This window comes from Ambystoma mexicanum, chromosome 4q (genome assembly GCF_040938575.1).
Source record: "Ambystoma mexicanum isolate Mex_15411 chromosome 4q, UKY_AmexF1_1, whole genome shotgun sequence".
Classification (NCBI taxonomy): domain Eukaryota; kingdom Metazoa; phylum Chordata; class Amphibia; order Caudata; family Ambystomatidae; genus Ambystoma; species Ambystoma mexicanum.
In genome coordinates this window covers 471,813,752-471,838,680 of record NC_090928.1, presented here as the reverse complement: position 1 = coordinate 471,838,680, position 24,929 = coordinate 471,813,752, and positions in this window count along the sequence as shown.

Below are 24,929 nucleotides of genomic sequence, written 5' to 3'. Positions count from 1 at the left end.
GAACAGGCACAGTGATACAGCTGAGGAGGATCAAGTGGAAGAAGAGGATGAAGTCAAGGAAGTCCCTGTCACTGGTATTCAGAGTGAGTCTTGGGTGTGGTAATTTTTCATGACCGTTGGAAATGTCTCAAAGGCTTGTGCAAAAACAGTTCAATGCACTGAGTGCAAAGTTGTACTCAGTCACGGGAAACTTGGTTTATATTCCTATGGGACTACTTTCATGAGGCGCCACACCAAATCGACCCATGCGACTGTTCTGAGAAAGGTGACACATTTCTCAGGTAAGAATAGGTTGACTTCCTCGACCCCATTATCTTCATCTGCTCCTGTCACCACAAAGGATACTCCTTTGGGGCAGAGGATTCTAGCGGCAGCTTTACAGGCCATACAGAATGCTGTTGACCTTTACATGCTATGTATGTGTTGTGAAGCACCAACCTGCAGGGGGGAGCAGTTTCAGAGTGGTTGTGAAGCTGCGGTCAAGGAGCATGAGAAACACTGCCACCTACCTGGTTAAGGCCTGCCCAACATCTTCCTCTCTCCACCTGCCACTTCATCCCTGTGGTTGGTCCCCCTTCCCTCCCTCCCCTCCCCTGCCTTGTCTCTCCTGAAAAAAATGCCAAAAACAATACTAAATTGAAAAAACACAAAAAAGGTTCCTTTAGGAGCCACCTTTCACAGTTAAAAAATAGAAGTGAGAAAAAAATTTCACAGGCCGCTTTGCAGCCTGCATAGACCGCGCACAGCGCAGTAGTCCATGGACTTCTAAAGAATTCAAGGTGTAGGACAATTGAAATCATTTTAATTGTTTTGACTTTCAAAAAGGGTGGCTCTTAAAAGAACCTTACTTTTTGATTTTGGCTTTTGTTTTGTTTTAAAATGTTTGGTTTTACAAACTGAACTAAGAAAACATTTCACTGAATTTAATTATTTTGTCTCACTTTCAAAAAATGGCTTGTAAGCATTTTTAATGTTTTACACAAAAATCTAATTATCCACATCAGTTATATGGACTCCATGTCACTGAAAAATGTTGTTGCCCTATCAAATGTAATGTTCTCATTATGAAATGATGTCATGCCAATATCTCGAAACAAAAGCACACACAAATGTATTGACGCTGTGCCTCGCTTTTTCCATTTGCGGACCAAATGAACTGGAATGCACCCACATCTGTATCTGGGCAATACATGAAAAAATTATTTTGAATTAGGGAACATTTCCTCAACTTTCCCAATGTCTCCTTCATTGCAAACTGTAAGGAAATTCCAGTCGCGTACCCCAAACCTTTCCCACCACAATGAACGATAATAATGTCCAGATGTTTCAATCAATTCAACTATATTTGTACAAAATGGGAGCAAGTCCACCCACTTCATGTTTCGCACTCCATACCAGAAAACTTTCAATTCAGGGAATCCAAGATTTTCGGCTATTCCACAATGCTCAACATACACCTTCAACCAACGAACCCAAGAGTCCCCCAAAATCCCAAAACTCTGCCTGCTGAATGACATTGCCATAGCCATTTTCAATCCTCTCACAACTCCTACTAAATAAAACCTGCTACCCTCTCTTTCTGTACAACACACCCCAGAAACCTGATTGGTTGATCCCCCGATCTCCACGGACACTGCCAAAGTCTGTGGTCTCCGCAGCCCCCTTTCTATGCCAGGCAACCTTAAAAGACCTGGATGTGGCACATGCCATCTGCGGACTACTGCAGTGCCTGCGGACATTGCTGCCAATCAAAGGGGTGGGTGGAAAAATTAAACACAATTTAAGTGATTTCATTTCTAGTGGTGGCTCCAAAAAGAACCTTTTTTGGGGGGAGTTTGTTAAAAAACAATTTTTTCTCCTTTTTTGATTGTATGTACAGTATTACTCTACACTCTACATCTTCCTTTACAATTTTATTACATTTTCCTTTTCCATGCATTCCTAACAACGTTAAGGAAAATTACATTTCCGACAACTGTGAAGTGAACTCCATCTTGACAAAAAGATTCACACTATCAGAACTTATATTGTCATTCTCAAAAGATGACTTTCCTGCAGCATATAAAAAAGCACATACAGCTTTATTGACAATATGCCTTGATTCTTCAATTTGTGCACTAAAAACAGTTGTTGGATATCTCCATGTTTTCCTCTGATTTATTTCAGAAAAAATAATCTTAGCAGCAGGAAACTGCTAAGGAAATCCTTCAGGCTAACTTGCAAAGACACTGGAGTAACAAACCCAAATGGTACCCTCCACAATGCCCAATCACAATGTCTGGACATTTAGGGTGAGCCATACTCTCACAGTATGAAAACAAGATTGCCCAGTTTAAGCCACAAACTGCATGCCACAAAACTTCCACTTCTGCCAGTTCAATATTTCCAAGGATGCCATGATTTTCAGCATACACCTTCAATGACTAAATTGAAGAGCCCCCCAGAATCCACACTGTCTGCCTTCTCAAACACATTGTGCAGTGTGTGAGGCCCAAGGGCATGTGGCGCATAATAAGAAATAAAATAAATAGCCATAGCCATTGTCACTGCTCTCACAACTCCTGCAAACAAAACTCCTACAACCCTCTCTTCCTGTACACCACTCCCAGCAAATCTGATTGGCTAATCCTCCCTGTCCCCTTTGCATGCCAGACATCCACAAAAGACCCAGATGTGGCACGTGCCATCTGGGGACTGCTGTGGTGTCTGCGGACCCTGAAACACAGGGGCAGCCCTTCCACCCTTTCCAATTTCATGTTCTCAACACTCCCTTAAACTTAAGGTTCTTTAGCATCGTACATGAAATGGATAGGGTTCGCAGAATAAGAGTCCAAATAACCGAACCAACTCCTTGCTTTTTATAATTGTGAATAATTTTTGAAACTGCTCTTGTACATATGTTAGATACTTTTGTTGTACATTTACTTCTTCCTGTGTAACTAAGAAACTGCATAATCTTGTACTGCGCCCAGATACCTGCGGGTGAGGTGTGCATTATAAATAAATAAACCAAACCAAACTCAGGAAGGTGGCAAAGGTTGCTGTTTTATTAACAATTATCTAAAACAGGGATGTACAACAGACATCAACGGACGTTCATTCAGTTCTCGACGAAATTCACATAAAAACATCCTTATATGCAAAAAATACATCAGCAGTGACATCATAATACGTGGCAAATAAGAAAAACCTATGAGGGACTGTCATAGGCTTAAGGGGAACATCTAAGTATACTTTCTATAAGTGCTGGGATTGTGATTGACTATCTACTGTCAAGTGGACAACTTATGCTTGCCTCTAAAACATGTAATCTTCAACACTGTTAAGTACACAGTATATCATTGGCTCTCAAACTATAAGGCCCTTCATTATATAGCCTTCTACAATTGGTTGCCATGCTCGTGCCATGTCTGGAACATTCGGTTCCCTTAGCAACATGTAAGCTCATACCCAGGGGCCAGGAGGTGGACTTGACTTTACCTCCCCACACAATAAGCACTACATCTCTCATCACCCATGCCTTCTGCCATGCAGATTGTCTTTGAACTTGGCCTTGCAAAGTTTCCTTGTCTGTAGGAATACATGGGAGTACAGGCTACACTATGGTTGTTCTAAGAGTCTAAGCTCAACTCTATTTTCATCCTCAGCTCATGTAACAAGAGACCATGATTCTGGTCTATTCTGCAGCATTTAAATGTCTTAAATGAATAAAATTTGGCACACTTGGTGTTCTTTCTTTGCCCCTCGATAAGGGATGATTCATCCTTCGAACATTTATTGCTTTCAAGAATAGATTACCGACCTTGGCTACTTTTGTTTTGATGCCAGACCAGATAGCCCTGAAAGGCTCTTCTAGGATTTCAGTGTATTCGTGCTGCAACACAATTCTCAGCTATTCGTCTTCATGGGTTTCAGCTTACTAAAATTCATGACACTAATGTCCAGCTTCTATACAATGGCAGCTTCACCTGCGGTCTATTCACTACATATAGCCAGCTTCTATGATCACTTAGTCTACTTGCGTTTCAGCGTCTGTACAATCATTGAACGGTTGCATTTCTGTAGCACTTCGCATACGTGCAATCTTCTTCTCGCATATGAAAGTTTACTTGTTTCTTAACTTCGTCATCAAGTTCTGTAAGATCCATGCATTCTCTTCAGCCAGTATTCTCAGTGCGTCAAGTTCATCTTTCATGAAGGCACCAGCTTCTCTTTCACTCTTTTTCATATTCTTTCAGGGAGTTCCTTCCTCAGATGATCATCTCTTCAGCGATACGTTTGATAGGGCTGTCTCAGTGGGTGCTTTTTTTTAATACTCACTGCGGAATTGGCACAACTGCTGGTGTCCAACATATAGGAGGCAGGGGGTGGGATTCCCTACAGAGGCATGCAGCTACTCCTCTACATTCCCCCTCTGGTCGAGCCATCGACCACCTTTTCAATGGTATCCACATCTTGATATTTTCTTTTGAAGAAGTGCTTCTTCGGAGTCCAGATCTTCATCACCCCCCTCAGGGTGCCGGCTGATTAAACATGTTCATCCACACTCCAGGTCATATAGTTGCACTGTCCATTTGGATTAAAATAGACCCATTGTCTCACATACTTCTTGTGATTCTTGGGATACAGGAACTTCCTTTCTTCAGGTGCTACAATGCTAGCCTCTATGTATTGTCTGACATCTTTATCTGTCAATTCCTTGGGTCCAAACCCTGATTCAACATCGATCATGACCTTCATTCCTACTGCCTTCTTTGCTGTCTTCTTACATTGTGCACTTATTATCCTGATCACACAGAATCCAAACATCACCATGACCAATATTGCTCCAAGGATGTTAAATATGTTTGCTAACTACTGTGGAATCCATGAGAATATGGAGGCAAACCAACTGTCATCCGTAATGTCCTCAGTCTCGTCTTCCATATTGTTATGCAGGTTTGTGTGTAACATGAAGGCCTAATTTTGGTGCAAACTCCTCCTTCCATCTATGTGATCATGTCAAGGACATATCTGTTCTGTAGGGTCATTAGTCGTATGGCCCTCAGCACTTCTTTGATAGCTTTGAATCCCTTTATGGTGGTATTGATCGTCTGCAGGTGCTCCCATCTCGTAATCTGCAACCACTTGGCATTGGCCAATATCTGGATCCCAGACATGAAGATAGTTGTGAAGATTGAAGCAGTCTTGCTGAACAAGCTGTTTTCATAAGGAAAGGAAACAAATGCTTTTATTGATTTGGCTGAGAAGTAATTCTCTCTATTGGTTTGATTGAGAAATACAAGCAATCTTCTTTTTCTCAAATGGGCATCTACTTTTGGAAATTCTCTTATGTTCAGGGTCACTCTTAGGAATCACTAATCCTGGAACATGGATGAGCACCAAGGAGCACGTTCCTCCCCAATCCCTGGGCAGCCTCATGTAGGCCCTAGACCCACAAGCCAAATATCGATCCATCAGGACGGCTGTCCCTGCTCCCATCCTAGAATTGTCAACTGTAGTTTTGCAGCATTTGTTATTTCCCACATGCTTTTTTCCATATGTTTGGAAGCACAATGTCGCATTTACCAGTGGAATCACAACCATTGGACCTGATTCATCTTCTACCCATGTCAGTAGTTTGGTATTTTTAGCCCATGACTTCAATCATCCATTGTTCACTCTCTGCAAGTCTTGTAAATATTCTGACTTCAGTATATGAGCTGCACAGGACATCAGTCATACTTCCCACCCCTTCTTGGACTTCACTCACCATACACTAATAACTGAGTTTGTTCCCAACATCCATGCAATCCAGCTATTTCTGTTAGATCAGGGCAATCCATTCTCTTCATGTCTTCAATGACTAGCACTTCCTGTCCTGCTGCAGGATACACAAGCATCTTGAGCTCCCACCCAGGTTCCCTTTTCATCTGTGTAGTCTTGATATAATCATCCTGGAATTGAAATTACCATTTCGATCTCCATTGCAAAGAAGCCCAACTGCCTTGAAATTGTCCTCTGGTCGTACTTGCAACAAGACTGCTGAGGCACCTAGCATTGTGTTCTGGAATTTCTCTGGCAATTACATTTTGCACTGTATTCATGGCATTGGGGATGAGAGCGCAGACGTAGCTACTCTCCTTAGATTTTTCCCCTACTTTCCTCATGTGCTGGTACCACATGTTATTACCCAAAGGTGCTGCTTTATCTAAATAGGTATTTATCACCCTCATTATCTTCCTCTCTGTTTCTCCTGTGTCTTTTAGAAGCCTTTTCCCATTCATGAAGTACATCAAAGGAAGTTCCCATAGTAGAAAGAACCATAGGGACCTCTATCTCAGTGGAGTTACTAACATGATAGAGACTGTAAAAAATTAGGAACAGAAAGACAAAGAGAATAATCACTGAGGCATATATTATGCACAAAAACATAGGCATCCATTTCTCGTGCCATCCTGGTACTTGTTGCACTCATTATTTAGAACAGTACTGGCTTCTACATTTCTTATATCTTTAATACAATCATCACATTTCTTTATACTTGCAACTGTAAAATCTGCTCGATAATGGCAAAAAGGAGCCTCCTTATCACTGGGCCATTTTTAGGATCCTGTGAAAAAGTGTGAATTTCAAAGTTTCTTCTCACAAGGGCAGGATAAGCTGGAGTATAAACACAAAGATAGCAAGCAAAAGTCGATGAACATCACTATCGGTAAGCACCATATGATTAACTGCTTAGAACAGGTATTCTCCACAAAATGAATATGGATACTGATCTCATTTCCAATTTCTAATCAAAAAAGGATGTTTAGGCATGACACTGAAACTTCAATGTGTATTTCTAAAGTTAATTTTCAGCCTACTGAAATTCACTGCAAGTCTTTTCACAGACTACTAAAAAATCTATAAGTAGTGTCCTTTTGAATTTCAGTCCAAGAAAATCTGTATTATCCACTGGTAGTTGCTTTATCATACTTCTTCGTCATCGATCGAGTCTGCACATGCTGAAATTCTTCTTCTTGTCTTGCTTCTGAATCAGCAATGGTCAGAGGGCGTGTCTCACCTTTGTAGGCCTTTACATCCCCTAAGTGAAGCCAAGCTCGTCTCCCTTGGATTTTCACATCTGAAGGAGTTATATTCTCAATGCAAAATGGACCATTACAACATGCCTCATTCCACCTTCTAGTAAAATTATTGGTTAGGACTAGTTCTCCAACATATAACTTAAGTGCCAATAATAATTTACTTGGGTTGGTTGTTGCATTGTCTTCTGCTGTGTTTTCTTAGACTAACCCCCCTTGCGCTTGACTTGGTCTGAAATGAGAGAGATATTAGAAGTCATATTTGTCAAATAATCATGCATTCCGTCACCTAATGTTTTAGCTACACTCTGGGCATCACTTCTACTCCTAGATGTAGGTGTATGGGGTGTTCTCATATGCTGCCCTGTCACTAGTCCATGAGGGATGAGGTGATTGTCTGATCCTAGCTAATTCTGAAGGGCATACAATGCTAAAGGTAGGCAATATAGCCATCCCTTCTTCACAGTCATTTTAATCTTGGCAATCCTTTCTTCAGGAGGCCATTGAGTCTCTCACATATTCCATTTGCTTGCAGGTGATAAGCAGAAGAAAACATATGTATAATGCTCAATAGAAGCCCTATCTGATCAAATAGCTAATTAACAAAATGTGGCCCATTGTCGGATCTTAGCACTTAACACACCGCATCTTGGGAAGACTTTGTGCACTAAAAACTTTGCTACACAAGTGGCATCAGGGTGTGTACACAGACCTGCCTCGATCCACCTGGAAAAGGGACATACCACCACTAATAGATATCTATATCCATTATACGCCTGCAGCATATCAGCATAATTGATATATAATTGCTGAAACCAACCAATCGGTCGAGGTATCAACCATCTAATCATCCTCAGTGTATGCCCGGCAGTAAACTATTGACACACAATGCAGTTCACCATAAATAATGCAACGTGTTACAACAAATTTGGAATTAAACAGTCTTCTGCATTTGTTGCAGCAAGACGTTCCCTAGTTACATGCGCTGGGTAATGCAGCTGTTCAAGCACGACCTTCAATAACGTAACTGGCATCACCGGCTTTCCACTGCTATCTTGTCATGATAATGCTTTGTGTGGGGGATAAAGAACACCCCCTTCGCTTTCATAATTCCTGATCTTCGTGCGGTGCACTTCCTTGAAACTCCATTAGTTGGGTCATCGATAATTTATTAAACCCTTCTTGCACTTACATGGTTGTAACTACTTTTTCTTTAACATTCTCAGTATCAAAACTCGAAATATCTGGGTAATACGCAACCCTCTTGGCTTCTCCGTCTACAGCTTCATTCCCGAAAGAGATAATACTTGTAGACTCCTCAATCTCAAACACGGCAGCTGCCAATGACTGTTCGCAAGGGAAGTGCCCTTTCATAACTGTGTCTATAATCCCAGTATAATATGCTAAAGGTTTGTACCCCGATGTAGTTCTCTGTGTAAACACTTGCATGACTGTGCCATTTGTGTGTGAAAACAAATGAAATTCCTCAGCATAATTGGGAATTCCCAAAACAGATGCTGTACAAATTGCCTTTTTCAGTTCCTCAAACACTTCCTCGATTTCTTCAGTCCATTCTATCTTTACTTTTTCCATCTCTTCTTTCTTTAAAGCTTTCAGAAGTGGTCTTGTATACGTACTATAATTGAAACCCAGGCTCCGACATAGCTGCATAACCCCAAGAACCTTTTCATCTGTTTCACTGTGTTTGGTTTTGGCGTTTTCATAATTGCCTCAGCTCTTTCAGGCGTCACTTCCTCTCCTTCATGTGAAATCAAATGACCTATGCACAACACCTCTTCTTGACAATATTGCAGTTTAACCTGGTCTACCTTATATCCCTTGTCAGCTACATAGTCATCAACTGAACAGAATCTTGTCTGCACTCATGTTCTGTGGTGCTACAAATTAAAATGTCATCTACGTATTGTATCACTGTACTCCTAAAATCAATATTGCTTAAATCCATCTGTAAGACTCTATTAAAGATGGATGAGGACTCACAGTACCCTTGGGGCAGCCTAGTATGTCTCAGTCAAGTTTGATGGAATGTAAATGACATCAAGTCTTGTGAGTCCTTGTGCAAATGGATTGAGAAAAACGCATTCCTCAAATCGATCACTGTGAAATATCGAGCTTCCACCGGGATACTGCAAAGGAACTAACGGACATTCTGCATCCACAATCTGGTTAATCAGTCTCATATCTTGTATAAATCTCCACTACCCTCCTTTAGATTTTTGATGGGAAACACTCTGGTATTACACAATGATTCCGATGACACCAGAATTCTTTGTTTCATCAGTGCTGAGATAGTCTGGAATATAACCTCATCAGCTTCTCAAGACATGAGGTACTGCTTTGCCTGAGGTAAAATTGCTCCTGGCTTAAGCTTTATTTTAACTTCCCCTATGTCCTTCAATAAACCTACGTCGTAAGGGCCTGTAGTCCAAAGAACATTCGGCACCTTCTACAAGTCTTCCTGGAAAAATGCTGGAAGTTGCTGCATTATCACCATTGTGGAACTTCCCTTTTCTCTATTCTTATCCAGTATGCAATGCTTATAAAGAACACCACTTCATCGCCTGTTTGGTCTTTCTGAACATGTCATCTTTGATGTCCTGTGAGTGTTAGTCTTAGCAGTGCACAGTGGTGGCGCGAGTTATGGTTGGTTAGCTTACCATAACTGGCGAATTTCTGAGGTTTTTCGGTTTTACTTGTAACCATAAGGTCCCTTTAAGAACATTTTTTCATTCAATTTCATAGGTTTTTAATAGTGCAACTTAACCATGATGTCCCTTTAACAACGTTTTTTCAGTGAATGTCATGGGTTTTTAGCAGTTCATGCTATTTTCCTACAATTTACTAATATCATACTTATCCCAAAATAGCAACACGTTTGTCCAATTTACAAAGTTTCACCTTAAAACTCTGCCATATCCCACCTTCGAGCATCATTTTTAACACTTCTATACACTTTTTGCAGCTTTTTCCACTGTTTTTGGATCTGTCGACATCTGTGAAACTCTGATGTCATCACAGATCTTCTGTATAGTGCCACGTGACCATACGCTCGTGCACAGAATGATGACGTGTCTGCAAACGTGCCCGCACTTCACAATCAGGTCAGTGCTTCAAGGACAGTTCAGAACTGCATTTTCTACTGATCTAGGAACTTTTAAGCTCAAAATGCACCCTTGCACAGCTCCTACACCTATACTTACTCATTATCCATTAACAATCTCGTACAAAGCACATACTTGAAAGAATATTAGAAGAACTATTGTTTATCTTAAAACTGGCATCAGTTATTGCCATCCCTCCTCCCCAAGAACCACCAGCTGGAGGACCTACACAACAAAAAAAGTGTACTACTTCCAAAGACAATGAAGAGGACCAAGAAGATGCGGTAGAGGAATTGTCGACCTCCAGCACCCAGTGAGAATCATTGGTGTGCCAGTTATTTGACAATGTTGGGAACGTACCAAAGGCTAAAGCTACCAAAGTGAAATGCAATGAGTGCAACTTTGTACTCGGTCATGGACTACCTGGACAGTACTCCTACGGGACCACCTCCATGCGCCGCCACACCAAATACAACCACCGCAATGCTCTCAGAAAGGTTGTTCCTTTCTTAGCAAGTGGTAGGCTGTCTTCCTCCACCTCTTCTTCTTCAACCAATACTGTAACCACAAAGCCTACTTCTGTGGGACACAAAATCCCACCAGGTACAAAATGCTCGTTGAACCAAAAAGAGAATAAGAGTCTGACCGGAGAGGATGGCACCTGGCCTTTGCACTTTAACCGGGATTGCATCACGAAAATAATCAAAAAGGCAAAGAACTCGAAGGCTTCCGGTCTAAATCGGTTGGCGGTAGTAGTGATGAAGGCTGTCCCACTAACGTGGGCCATATATATATATGTATTTTATTTTATTTTTTATTTGTTATAGCTGAAAAAAGCAGCCTTTCAAATATACAAACAGAGTATATACAGCATAGTAACAGATTTAAAACATTACTTAGTTTTCTTCACTTCATTTCATTTGTAGATAACACAGTGTAAGATTCATAAAATTCATAATATGAAGATAATAAATCCAGAAAAGAGAATGAAAACTAACAGGTTTTCTACTTTAATACTAAACAAAATTTCAAAAACAAAAAATACAGAAAAGTCAGAACAAACAGCAAAGTTAACTGAACAATTCAAAAACTTAACACATAAGGTCCACAACAACAGTATTACAAATTGCCCAAAACAATCTGCAGCACTCTCAGGTGATTATCAAGTTGAAAGTTTACTTCATGAGTAATGTACAATGTGATTAAGGTCTCACAACATCAATTTTTTACCACTAGCAATAGGTTCAGGTTACCATCGCCACATTTATTCTTGCACTGCGGCTATCATAGAGGGCTCTGCACAATAAATCAGACTCCAATATTTGATATTCTACAAACATATGCTGAAAGAATCTCATTCTTGGGGAGAGAAATGCAGGACATTCAGCTATCAAATGCTAATTGTCTCGACTTGCGAGCTGTTAGAGTGAAATCTACAGCAGTTATCTTGACTGAGCTTTTGCCTAAATAAGATCTCCTTGGTGTACCACAAATTCATCCTCAACCTCAAGTATAGTGATCCACGTTTAGGGTCGGGGACTTTTAACATAAAGGGTTCTATGTAATGTAACTTTTAATGCTGACAACTTGCTCCCTAAACAGATGCAATAGGCAACATTTCTCTCTTGTATTTAATCAATCATTTAGCCAAAGTTTTTTTTGACCCTAAGTGGATTATTAATCAAGACACTCTCAGATAATCCTTCAGTATCAAAAAGGGTCTTGGCCTTTACTCTCCAAGTCTGGATCGTTGCTTGTTTGGATGTTAATACAAATTTCGCCAGTACAGTCATTACACACATCAGTTTTTCCACCAACAGGTATTTTCTATAGAGACATAGGAGCTTCCAGCAATAGGCCACATATAGTGACACCAGACCCAAAGTCCAAATACCTATACTCAGCCACTACCTACAATTTCTGCCCTGCAAGAGCCACAGCACTGTCTTAGGGTCCCTTTTCTCGTTCATACCCCACACCATGATCTTGCACTTCGATTGATTGATTTTCAAGTGGTTAGTCTCAACATAGATGCCATGCTGTGAGAGAAGTGCATGCAAGCCCCTGGGGGTTCTCGCCAACAACACAAGGTCGTTAGCATAGAACAACCAGGGGATTGCACTCATCCCCAACCTGGGCGAGTCTGAGGTGACATTGGCAAAGTCATGGCACATGTCGGCAACAAAGAAGTTGAAGAGAGTAAAGCCAAAAGTCAGCCCTGCTTCAGTCCTCTAAAGGTCTTGATTGGATCCGACACATTTTCATCCAGGGACTATCTGACTTGTATAGTGGTCTGAGAGTGCAATTAGTTTATCCACAATACCAAATACTCTGGGCAAGCTGCCTTCCGTAATTTATTCAACAGGAGGCCTCGACAGACTGAATTGAATTCAGCATGGAAATCGATAAAAGCCAGGTATACTGGCTGTTTTTTAGGTTGTTCCTGGATTTTTATTGATTGCAAGACATCCAAGTTTATGGCAGTTCCCAACGTCGACATGAATACTGTCTGATTTGTGTCCCGCAAACATGATCTCTAAGAAGGAGTCTAGCAAAAAGCTTGCCCAGAATATCCAGAAGGGTTATCGGCCTGTAATTAGCAGGGCTAGATCAATCACCCTTCTTGTAAATAGTTATGACAATCGATTTCCTCCAAGAGTCATGCAACAACCGAGTCCTAACAACCTGTGTAAAGATAACTAAGAAAATATTGGCCTAGGTCAGCGGATGTTTCTTATCCGTGTAGTTAGATAGCCTGTCAGGGGCCGGAGCTATGGAGGTAGTAAGTTTAGATATATAGTATAGAATATCGTCCAGATCAAAATGTGGCTGATCATCCATTGACCCAAGGCAAGGTTTGAAATAGTCTGCTAGAGGTGTGATAGCATAGACCGTCTTATAGAAGCTATCCCAAACTTCCCCAGGAACCAGATTTATCTGGGAGGTCAATTACAAACCCCATATGGCTTATTCAATGGGCTCCAGAATCTAATAGAGCTCTTGGAGGCCATTGCTCCCAAACTTTTCCTCTGCAACACGTTGGTAAATTAGAGCACGCCTGGTCTTTAACCAGTTTTTGTATCTGCACTTAAGAGTTCTAAGGCATGACACAATGTTGGTGCCAGGGAGCAAACAGATTTTCCTTTTTCTACCCGATAAATAGCTTTCCGCACAGCCAGTTCTGGGTCATAGACATGCAAATTGGGTTAGGCAAATTTAACACAGGTTTCTTAGTAGTTTTAAACACCTGCATTACGTCAACATAAGATGCATTGCCCCCTATGCCAGGCAGGCTGATTTCATTGTATGATTGGTGCAGTCACCTATTAAAGTCCACCAATAGACCAGGGGACCAGTGGAAGCTATTCTTTGCACTGCTCAGGAGCATGCCGAATGCTAAAGAGGGCCTCTGGATAGTTTTAGGATTAGACCAGGACCAAAAAACTAAAGAGAAGGGCATGGTCACTTATAGATTGGGGCACAATTTGGAACTTGGAGGCGAGATTAAATAGCCTACTATCTACAAAAGCATAGTCAATCAATGTTCCTTGAGGCCCTCTATGCCAGGTATTCGCAGTGGGAATTCCGTCTTGCAGACATCCATTTAGCATGTGTAAATTTTGCCCCTTCAGCAGGGAAATCAACTGCTTGGCAATCGGAGAAAGGGCTCTAGGGGGTTGCACCATGCACATAGTATTAAAATCTCCCACCAAAATAACATGGTCACAGCAGCAATCAACAGCTGTTAAATTCAATAGTTCTTCCAGATAATTCATGAAGACTTCATACGCAATACCAGCACGGGACCAGTAAGCGTTAATAAGGAAAATAGTCTGATTTTTCTATTTAATTTTGACCATTTGCAAGAAGCTGTTAGTGGACGCCCATGGTTCCAGAGTTATGTTAGCGGAGGTTTTAAGAGCAATCATCAGCCCAGCCATGGGTCGACCCCTGATTGGCACAATGGCAGGAATTAAAGCAATTATATGTTGGTCCCACATGGGTTCAACAGGGAGCCATACCTCTTGCAGGGCTATGATGCCGTAATCTCTCAAAACATTGTTTTAGAGCTGGTGAGATGCTTAAAGCCCCAGGTTTTCCATGAAGCTAAAGAACAAGGAAAGAGTGATTCAGGTAGCTAATGGTGATTTTGTACCTTGTTGTAATTATCCTGACCAGATTGATGCATTATTTGAGTGTGTCTGTTTCTACGGGAGGCAGGAAATAAAGACTGATGACCTATTTCTTGGGGTGATAGCATCAGGTTTATTCGCCAATGAAAAGAAGCAGTGTAATGATTCCTCTATCTCCTCCCTCCAGTACTCCTGGGTAGGTGGCTTATCTAATTTAGGCACAACAAATGTGTTGCTCAAAGGGTCAATTGCCTGGACCATGATCTGCAGGCCTAACTAGGGGACCAGAGGGGCTAAGGAGTCGGCAAGATCACCTCTCGCTACTACATTTGATAGGGGACATTGGGCAGAGACACCTTGGTGTTCGCTCAGCCGAACTAGAGCGTCCAGCGGTTCGTATAACAAGGGTTGAGCCTGAGTCTGCGACAGCAGAGACTGCCCTGTCCTCTGTGAAAGGGTCTTGCGATATTTATTAGCAATTGCCACTCGCGCCAAGGCAGTCGCTGTTTTAGGTAAGGACAGTCTTTGGATACATTTTTGGGCACCAGTGGGCTTGTTACATGCAAATGATTTAATATTTTTAGATTTCTCTGTAGATTGGTTGATGATGGAAGTTTTGGGTTTGGTATCAAAAATGTTATAATTTTGCGCATGAGTTACCTCCACAGCTCCTTGACTTTTAGAGGACCTAGCATCCTCCTCAACCAAGCTTGAATCATGTTTATTGGTCTCTGATCATACAATGTTCTTGACTTTCCTCTTTTTTTTATACAAGGTTTGCCAGATTGGCAGGTACCACTCACTTCACTAGTTAAGTATAGGGGGATTGACAGAGGCTCCCTCCTTTCGCGCTAAATGGTTTGAATAAGAACCTCTAGGGCTGCCAGATTTATGCCGGATTTTACTTTGGATAATAGCCAATAATCAATAAGTAAGAGGTTGAGGCCGCTTGTAATTGCACGCTCGTCGTGAGAGCAGGTCCTTTGTTAAAATTATATCAGTTTTCACAACAAAGACATTGGGCCTCATTACGACCCTGGCGGAAATCGAAAAACGATGGCGGAAATGCAATACCGCCATCGAATAGCGCTCGGTGCGATTATGACCCGTCACCGCAAAGTACGATGCCATTAGCGACACCGTAGTGAACGCCAACGCTAACTGCACCAAGTACGCGCGCGCGCGCCATGCCAAACCGTAATTACCACCATGGCGCAACGGTACGCGAATTCTGACCCTAGCGGACATGCACCTAACGCCATCAAGCACGGCGGAACGTACCATTCCGCCATGGTGAGAAGTACGGCATTGCGAACCAACCGTAAACGGCCCTACTGAGTGCCTGTACAGCGCTCCCTGGCCACATTGTACAACTCCCCGTAGGTGCAATGAAGTCACACAATGCAACCAGTGAAATGTACTAGTCATCCATGCCTGCCAACGAACAAATGAATCTCAAGAGGGGCCAATGGGAGCTGTAGGGCACAGATGGCACGAATACAGAAGCCATACAAATGGACATGACCTCAGTCTCCCACCAAGAAACGCACGCAAACACAGGCACCTGTGACCAGCAATATTCCGATAATCACATCATTCCACCAATCCAACTGGCTGACCGGCATCTGTTACACAAAAGCTAATCCCCCGCCCCTGAGCATGACATCATCAAAACAGTCATATTGGCAGCCCTTATCCCTGACCTCACTGGGCTTCGTAGGCAAACGCGCCCAGCACAGTACCACGCAACTATACTCCGAAGCTGGAACCCAATGCAGATCTCCTCACAATACATCGCTCCCCAAATAGGAATATGCCACATCACTTGCAAAGAAGAACGCTACACGGTTCATATCAGAATAGAAATTTAATGCACAACAAATTCACCAAGCCCATACAGCCATTAGGCCATGAACTCCAAAACACATTTCACCATTGTGGGCTGCATCCGCAATAAATGACCAGCTACTTCTTGTGTGACGCCCTGTTCCTTCATGGTACACAGGGGCTACATTCTCGTACGAAAAGGCAACATGGAAGCGCCTAGAACCGCAGGGCCGTCCCAATAGGGAGGCACTAGTCAAGCTGAAAGGCCGAAATGTTGCTCCTAGCCACTAGTACTGCGTAAGGGCATGTGGCCCATTGGCGATCGTCCCATAAGATCGTAATGCTGCTCCACTGATTAACACGAAGCAGCAGGTGTCGGGAGTAAAATCCATCTGCAGGAGTGGCATACAGATGGCAGTGGCAAAAGGGGAGGAGATACCTGTCAACCAAATGAAATGAAAAAGAATAGTATGGCCATCAGAACTTCATTTGAATTACTCACTTCAATGATCACACTAAATCCACAGCCATATGCATGCTAGCCCACTCCAAAGGATCATCACCACCCAAAAACCACTTGCCAATCATAACTATCTATATCGAGGTGAAAACACTATCACAAATGAGTGTACCTGTGCATGCGTCTGTTAAAACAGAATCCATCAGATGGGATTGGTAACGTGCATAGACACAAGTGTCTGAAGGCGCGTCGAGACAGGGAGGGCTCAACAAGGCCAGATAGACGATGGTCCCACTATGGCAGCCCTGCATCACATAGCGCAGGGGAGGCGGATAGATTCCAAGAAGCCCTGTACATGGCAAACTCTGTATCAAATCATCTGTCCATGCATCCATACATCATTCCCTCATCCCGTAATGAAAACGCCTGTTTCCATACTCACATAACATGTGAAATTTCCATTGAGTCTGTGCGTTATGCAGCCTGCAAAATCCACTGTGCCCCAGCCCGTAATTCCAGTGTTGTGAAGTAACATGTATTTGGGAACGTCCGGCCTCATCGCCCACTTCGCTATTGCGCATCCCAAACTATTCATATCAATCATTGCATCCTCGCCATGGCCCCTGTCCCAAGGACATTGAATAATAGAACGTTATATTTGCAGTCAGACCTGTGGGCATCTCCTCGCCGCTAGCTGAAAACCGAAAGCGCCGCCCTTCGAATTCCTCATTTGCAACATCACGTCGAAAAGGCATCTGTGGCCGCTTGAAATCACAAATTAATCCATCTAGTGCGGCTGTGTGTGAAAATGGCAACTGCCTTCACTCACAAATGGGAGGCCCCGCCCGTCGGTGAACCTCGGTACAGTGTTGCATGAGGGTCCACCGTTACTCGAGTACTACGTTCCACTGACCCTTCACAAGTCTGTTCGCGACTGCAAAGATAGTATGTGAAACAATGGGACCATAGCCGAATGAACATATCAACCAATGTTACACTGCCATCGGGTACAAATACATGATTGTAATAGCAAGATGCCATTCGTCGAATTGCAGCGTTGTGTGCGGGACGTGCTCGCCCAAAGGGGAGAGCAGCTTGCACAGGTGGAATGAATCACCACAGGTGGAGGCCATACAGCCTGAAAACACATAAATTGCACACCCAGTCTCCTCCCACAACCACACCCACTCCGAAATGTTACCGGCAGGACTAGCTATGTTGGCCCTGGGGGACCTGATAGCACTGCAAGTACTCCAACTTCAAGAAGAAGACGAACACCAACTACAACCGGCCGCACGGAGGAGACGCAGGAGGAGGAGGAGGGCAAGGCAGGGCCAGCAAGGGCCGCCAGCACAGCCACTACCACCACGCAGGCAGCCCGCAATCCCACGCCTCCGAGCACATCCGTTCAACCTCACTGATGAGCAGATCCACACCCTCTACCGTTTGGACCGGGACACCATAACCGCCATTGTGGACATGACACAGGCTGACCTTGTCAGCATGATAGATAGCCCAACCGTCATCCCACCCCTACTGAAGGTGGTGTCTGTACTCCACTTCCTGGCCACAGGCACCTACCAGCACACAGTCGGACAGTTGCATGGCATATCACAGCCACTGTTCTCACGGACACTATTGCAAGTGCTCGATGCCCTCCTGCAGCACGCAGACGACTACATCTCTCTACCACGCTCGGAGCAGGAAATTACCAACACAAAAGTGGGATTCCATGCATTTGCCGGCATACCGGGTTGCATTGGTGCCATCGACTGCACCCATGTGGAATTGGTCGTCCCACATGCCATGGAGGCCCAGTACCGCAACCGAAAACAATTTCATTCTCTGAATGTACAAATGGTGTGTGACTCTAACAGGATCATTACACATTGTTGTGCCCGATTCCCTGGATCAACCCATGATTCTATGGTCTTGAGGAACTCTACAATACCACGCTACATGGAGCGACACACAGGGAACAGATCCTGGCTACTCGGTGAGTCTCATTTCATGCATGATGATGTGGGGTATGTGATGCGGCAATGACCTGGCAGGAAGGGGGGGTGCGTACGTAGCAATGGCATTCCACATAATTCGTTTATTGTCCACATACAGGTGATGCCGGGTATCCACTGAAGAGATGGCTCCTCACACCAGTCCGGAACCCACGGGACCAGCATGAGGAGGACTACAACCATGCCCACTCACGTACCCGTGTAGTCATAGAACAGGCATTCGGCCTACTGAAGACTCGTTTCCGATGCCTCAGCAGGTCTGGCGGGGCACTCCTGTACCGCCATGTGAAGGTTGCAAAGATGGTGATGGCATGTGTCATGCTACACAACATGTGCGTACGTAGAAATGTGCCCATGCCCCCTGACGCAGAACTGCAAGCACCTGAAGATGGTCATGATGAGGGTGGGGATGTGGCAGCACCTCAAGGAGTCTGCGAGGCACAGGAGGGCCGTGACATTCGTCAGCATCTCATAGATGCATGCTTCTAGCACTCACGCCTGGTGGCTGATACATGGACACGGGACTCGTGGCACTGTGTGTGTCTGGAACATGCACAATATGGCCTCGTACACAAAGATCAATGTCCACACATCTCATTGGATGATCGTGCATTGTTTATGGCATATGTGATATCATGTTAAACACCCTATCGACCCGCCACCCAAGTGAGCCCAACACACCCCCTCCACCCTCCTACCTCCCCCCCGAACACCAGTGTCCAAAGATGCTCATTGTCAGTGGGCAGTCGCTATTGCAAGCCCCCTCTGCGGGTATCAGGGGCACCCCTGCCTGTGGAGCGCAGGTTCCTCCCAGATCTACGTTGGGGGCTGCCCTGGACGGAACTTGCAACGGATGATGTCTCTGCCTGCTCACGTCCATGCATGTCCCTAAGGGTTTGTGAGAGCTCAGTGAGCACACGGCGCACTGCGGCAAGTTCGGCACATATGTCTTTGGACGTCGCATGCAGTTCCCCCCTCAGGCTCTCGGTGCTTCTCTCCATTTGTACTCTCAGGCTCTCGGTGCTACTCTCCATTTGTGCCCTTAGTGTCTCTGTACTTCTCTCCATTTCTGCCCTAAGTGTCTCAGTTGATGTTTCTATGTCTGCCTTAGTGCCCCCACATTCATCGGCATGGTCCTTGAGGAGCGTGGCCAGTTGCTGCTGTTGCACGATTACCTGGTCGAGGGACTGTTGCCTCTGCTGGGCCATGGCCATTTGCGGGGGTGTCACAGAGTGGCTGTTCACCTCATGTTGCCTTGCCACAGGGCTTGTGGGGGATGGCCAGTCGTCGTCTTGTGGGTGCCCCTGCGTGGTATCCTCATGGTGTACGGGATGGAACAGACAGGGGGATTGGGACAGGTCATGGATGGATCTGACTTCGACATCCCCGTTTTCTGTGTCGGAGCATGCTGCCATTAATGCAGTGTCACCTATGGTGCTGCTGCCACCAGAAGCAGTGCCTACTGTGGCATCCATTGGGGGGACCTGTGGTGGTGGTGTTGTGGGCATGCTGGCTGCTGGGGTGCCTGTTGGAGTTCCCTCCTCTGTGCTGCCACTTGATTTGTGCTGCTTCCGTGTCTTGATGCGTGCAGCTGAGGTGGAGGGTCTTTGGCCGTTGGTCTTGGCCCTTTTTGCAGGTGTGCTGGTAGGGGTGTCCTGGAGCTCGTCGTTTGGATCGGACCCTGTGGTGGAGTAAAGGAGGGCGAGCGTTATTAATGGGTCTGTGGGAATTGGAATGGCAATGTATCACATGCATTGGGGTGGCACCTGAGGGTGATTTGGGTCGGGCCCTTGGAGGTGGTTTCATTTGTGTGTGGAGTGAGGGTGCAGTTGTTTGGCAGCCTGCAGTTAGGGTGTGCCTGCTGCACGTGTAGACGGTGTTTTTAGGATTTTTAATTATTTATGTATTTGATGTGAGTTTTAAAGTGTGCTATCAGGCCTATGTATGTGGACGTTCTCCTGGACATGTGTTACTGTTGCACTATGTGGGCACGTGGTACTTCACATGATTGGACATTGTGGTTTTGGCATTGTTTTATTTGGGACACCTACCTGATTCTTCGGATGTCTGCACTCCTTTCTCCATCCCTCCGACTCCCTTTATGCTCTCCATTCCAATGGTGGAGGCACAGATTTCTTCCCAGGGGGTCAACTTGATGGGTGATTCCGATCCTCCCCCGGTAGCTGTGGCAATGTTGCGGTTGGCAGAAAGTATGCTACGGACGCGTATCCGCAGGTCGTCCCATCGCTTTCTGCATTGCTGTGGGTTGCAGGGTGCGGTCCCCACCGCACTTACCCGCTGTGCCACCAGGGCCCATATGGCCTTCTTGTTCGCAAGTGCCGTCCTGGTCATTTGCGTGGAGAAGACGGCGGCAGCATTCTCCTGGAGGGTCTCTGTGAGCACGGTGAGTTCCTCACGGGAGAAGTGGACCTGCCGCTTGCGGTCGCACGCTTTCTTCGCTACTTTTCCCATTTTTCTTGGTTTCACTAGGGTGGATGACGGGTTGGGATGTGTCTCAGGGTAGTATTTTTAATGGTTGTGTGGAATTTGTGGTTTTATAGGTGTACGGCGTGATGTTTCCCGTTCCGGGACCATGCTTTTACTTCCGTTTCCGTATATTTACGGTCACCGTACTTTCCGGTTGGCGCTCACTGCGGTGTCCGCTGAGATGGGTGGCGGTATTGCACCTAGGGCGCCGTACGGCGGCGGTGTGGGCCGTTTTGGGGTCATTTCCGCCATCGCGGACTTTGCACTTCCGCCATGGCGTGGTGCTCGTGCCCGATGGGCCGGAATGAGCCGCACTTTGCTCCATCGTGCAATGGCGGAAACGCTATTTACGCTATGGCGGTCCGGTCGGTTGATTTCCGCCAGGGTCGTAATGAGGGCCATTGAGTTAATTCCTTTTCTTTAACCTGGGCAATTTGCGTTAACAGTATATACTGCATATTTAATTTACTATCCAATGTCTCGTACAGTCTGGTTAATGAGAAAAGGGCCGCATTCATCGACTGTAGAGAGGTGTCTAACCCTACTGTGAGTTTCCCAAAGCCAGCTCTAGGTGTACCTATAGGCGAGGTTGACTTACGTCGAGGGGTTGGCTGCAAGAAAGAACTAGACAGATCAGATGAATTATGGGGTGTGGGGGAAATCATTACTGGTGATTGTGAAAGATAACGCACCTACGGAATCGATTCATGATCTTGTGAGTTTCTGTCGGACACTTCCTCATAAACTTCACTCGGCCTCGCAAGATGGTGTTTGTCAAAATGTACTATGTTAACAATGGCAAAAGCGACGTTGGACAAACCCGGGACCCTACAGCCTGCTACATTATTTGGGGGAACACATCCGCCCCCGGGGGATCACTTGTTTGGTTATCCGACACCCAATGAATGGAAGATTTTGGAGAGAAAGAGGATAGCGTTAGGGCGCCAGCTTGCACCAAGGAATCGGTGAGGGGGGCACTTAACTCCACACACTCCAGGTTCACATTAGTTTTTTTGGCGGTCTCTAATAAATGTAGATCAGGAAGTGGAGTTTCTGAATTTCCCGGGGGAAGGGCTTTAACGAACGGGGCACAGAAGTGTCATATATCCGCCAGAGGTGAACAGGCGCACATAATTGAGGCAGCCTTTTTAGTGCATGATAAGTGAATAATTCAGGTAGAAGATGGTGGGGTTAGCAATGCAGCTGCATTATGAGCTGCAATTTCGTTTGAGTCCGGCATACCAGTCGTCAATAGAAATGGCATCGGACAAGAATGAAGACGCAGTCCAAAATCACCTAATTTTACAATTACAAAGTACCAGGTAAGGTGGCCATACAAAAGGAGAAAACTTTATAAAACCACACACAAAAAATAACCCAGGAAAACTGAAACCACTTCACACAGCAATGTTGTTTAAACTTGCACGAAAGAGGATACTAATTAAATACGTAATTAAATAATATATAAAACACACAAACACAAATAAATTATACATTATAAGCAACTCCTCACCCGCCAACCCAGCCCAAGGCAGCCAAAGACAGCCCTTGTCAAACAGGGCTTCTCAAACAGCACGCGTGCAAAAGCGTGTGCACAGTAGATGTTATGGGATTCTGGGTAAGGTGGGTGGGGCTTTGGAACTTAGAATTTTTCTCAGGTAAATGCACCTACAAACAAAGGAAACAACAACACAGTGTAAGTGCACCATTCCTTAAGCCAGTATAAAAGTCCAACAAGCTGTATCTCCTGGTGTGTACCATTGAGGAAATGAAGACAGAGTCCCAGCGAGACAGCCACAGACAGCCCTTGTCAAACATGGCTTCTCAAACAGCACGCTATATAGCTTTGTAATTTGTATGCTAAAGTATGCCATCAAAAAAAGATTTGCCAGTCTTAGACATGCTCTATAATGATACCAGTCGATAAGGCTGGAGACAGGTTGCGCCCGGGAAACTATTGTTTATTGTCTGCTAAAACATCTACATGCATGGGTTGATGAAAATGAGCTTCTTCAATGATTGAAAACGGTTTCCGTGTAGGGGTAGTGCTAATTTTAATTTGCGAGTGGTGGACCATTTAATTAACCTTGCTAAGGATAAAGCAAACCCATCCCTGTATTTAGCGTTCATGGACTTTACATCCGAATTCGACATGGAACGCCTTTTGGTAAAAATGCAAGAGTCGGGGTGACAAGGTTGGTTGCTCTAAATCGTTATAGCCTTACATGACAAAAACCACTGCTAGGAGTAGATTGGGCAATGGCAACAATCTTTCAGGTGAGATCGGCATAAATAGAGGTGTAAAACAGGGGTTCATGTTGGCCCCCCTCCTTTTTAACTTTTATCTTGCCGATCTGATCTGTCATCTAGAAGCACTCGGTATTTGGTCCCCTAAAACCGGCCACGATCGTATTACGGCAATCCTATATGCAGATGACCTAGTGCTTCTGAGTCATACGGTAACAGGAATAAAAATACTTCTGGTAAATTACGCAAAGGAAAATGAGCTAGAGATAAATCTTAATAAAACAAAGGTAATGTTAGCAACCCATAAAAAAATAAACAGGGTATGTATGACCTTAGTATTGGACAGATTCAATATGTTCCTTACTATAAATATATGGGTCTAAACCTGATGGAGAATGGCAGCTATGAAAATATCATGAATACTAAGATCTCAAAGGCAAGACAATTGACCTATTTAATAAGCTGCTTCTCTAAAGGGAATACAGGGTTCTCACTGAGTGGGATGCTAATGTTATACAAACATTGGTTTTGTCCCACCATTTTATATGGGCTAGAAGGCCATGAGTTACAAAAATGGGAATGGCTAAAGCGGGTTGAGGGCTTTTTTTGGTGCAACATGTTAAGTGTACCACAAAGTACCCCCATAGAATACCTAGGTTTAGAGTTGAGATTATTATCCCTTAAAGCAATGGTGTTGAAATGCAGAGGGGAATTGTATATCCGCATTCAGATTATGACTAAGGACTCCTTGATGGCCTGAGTGGCGGGGTACATCCCTGCTGGGACCAAGAAAAAAGACAAATACATAGAAACAATAAACAAATTATTCACAAAAATAAACTGGCAACCAGATTTCTCACATGGAACCAGTTATGTAAAACAAAAAAGTGTTCTCGAGGAAATTAACCCAGTGGGATTGGTTATGTAATTATAGTCATCTGGAAACATTGCATGGGTATGCTCAAGTATCAAAAGTGGTCCATCGTTTTATGAACCCACAGTTATATCTTTTGATTTGCCGTGACCCCAAGTTAAGACAATTACGACTCCTGACAAGGATCAATCAACTCCTGGTATGTTCATCACCGGGTGGTCGATTGAAACGTAGTCAGGAAAGTGGATTCTGTAGGATTTGCTAATCCCAGTAATGTAGAAAAGGTGAGAAATATCTTCACCGAATGCCCGTAATTAGGTGACCTATACATGGTACGTCTTGGTCATCTGGTACATAACTATGAGACAATTCAGAGTGAAGAATTTTGGGTCTATTGTTTGACTACAAATTCTACATCAGTGCATATTGCCTTGTACCAAATGTGGTTAAATATTAAGAAATATTTTTAGTAAAAGCACTATGGTATCTGAAATAAAAGGGAACATTTATTGAAGCCTATTTTGATTAACTGTTTGTACTATTTAGAATCATTTTAGACTTTATGATATGTAACTGATATGTGACTGGTTGATTGTCTGAATCTACTGAGCAAGAAGGAAGACAAATCTTAATCTTAATTGCAATTTATTTAATTGTATTTCATCTTATTTTATTCTGTTTTGTTGATGGATGAAAAGTG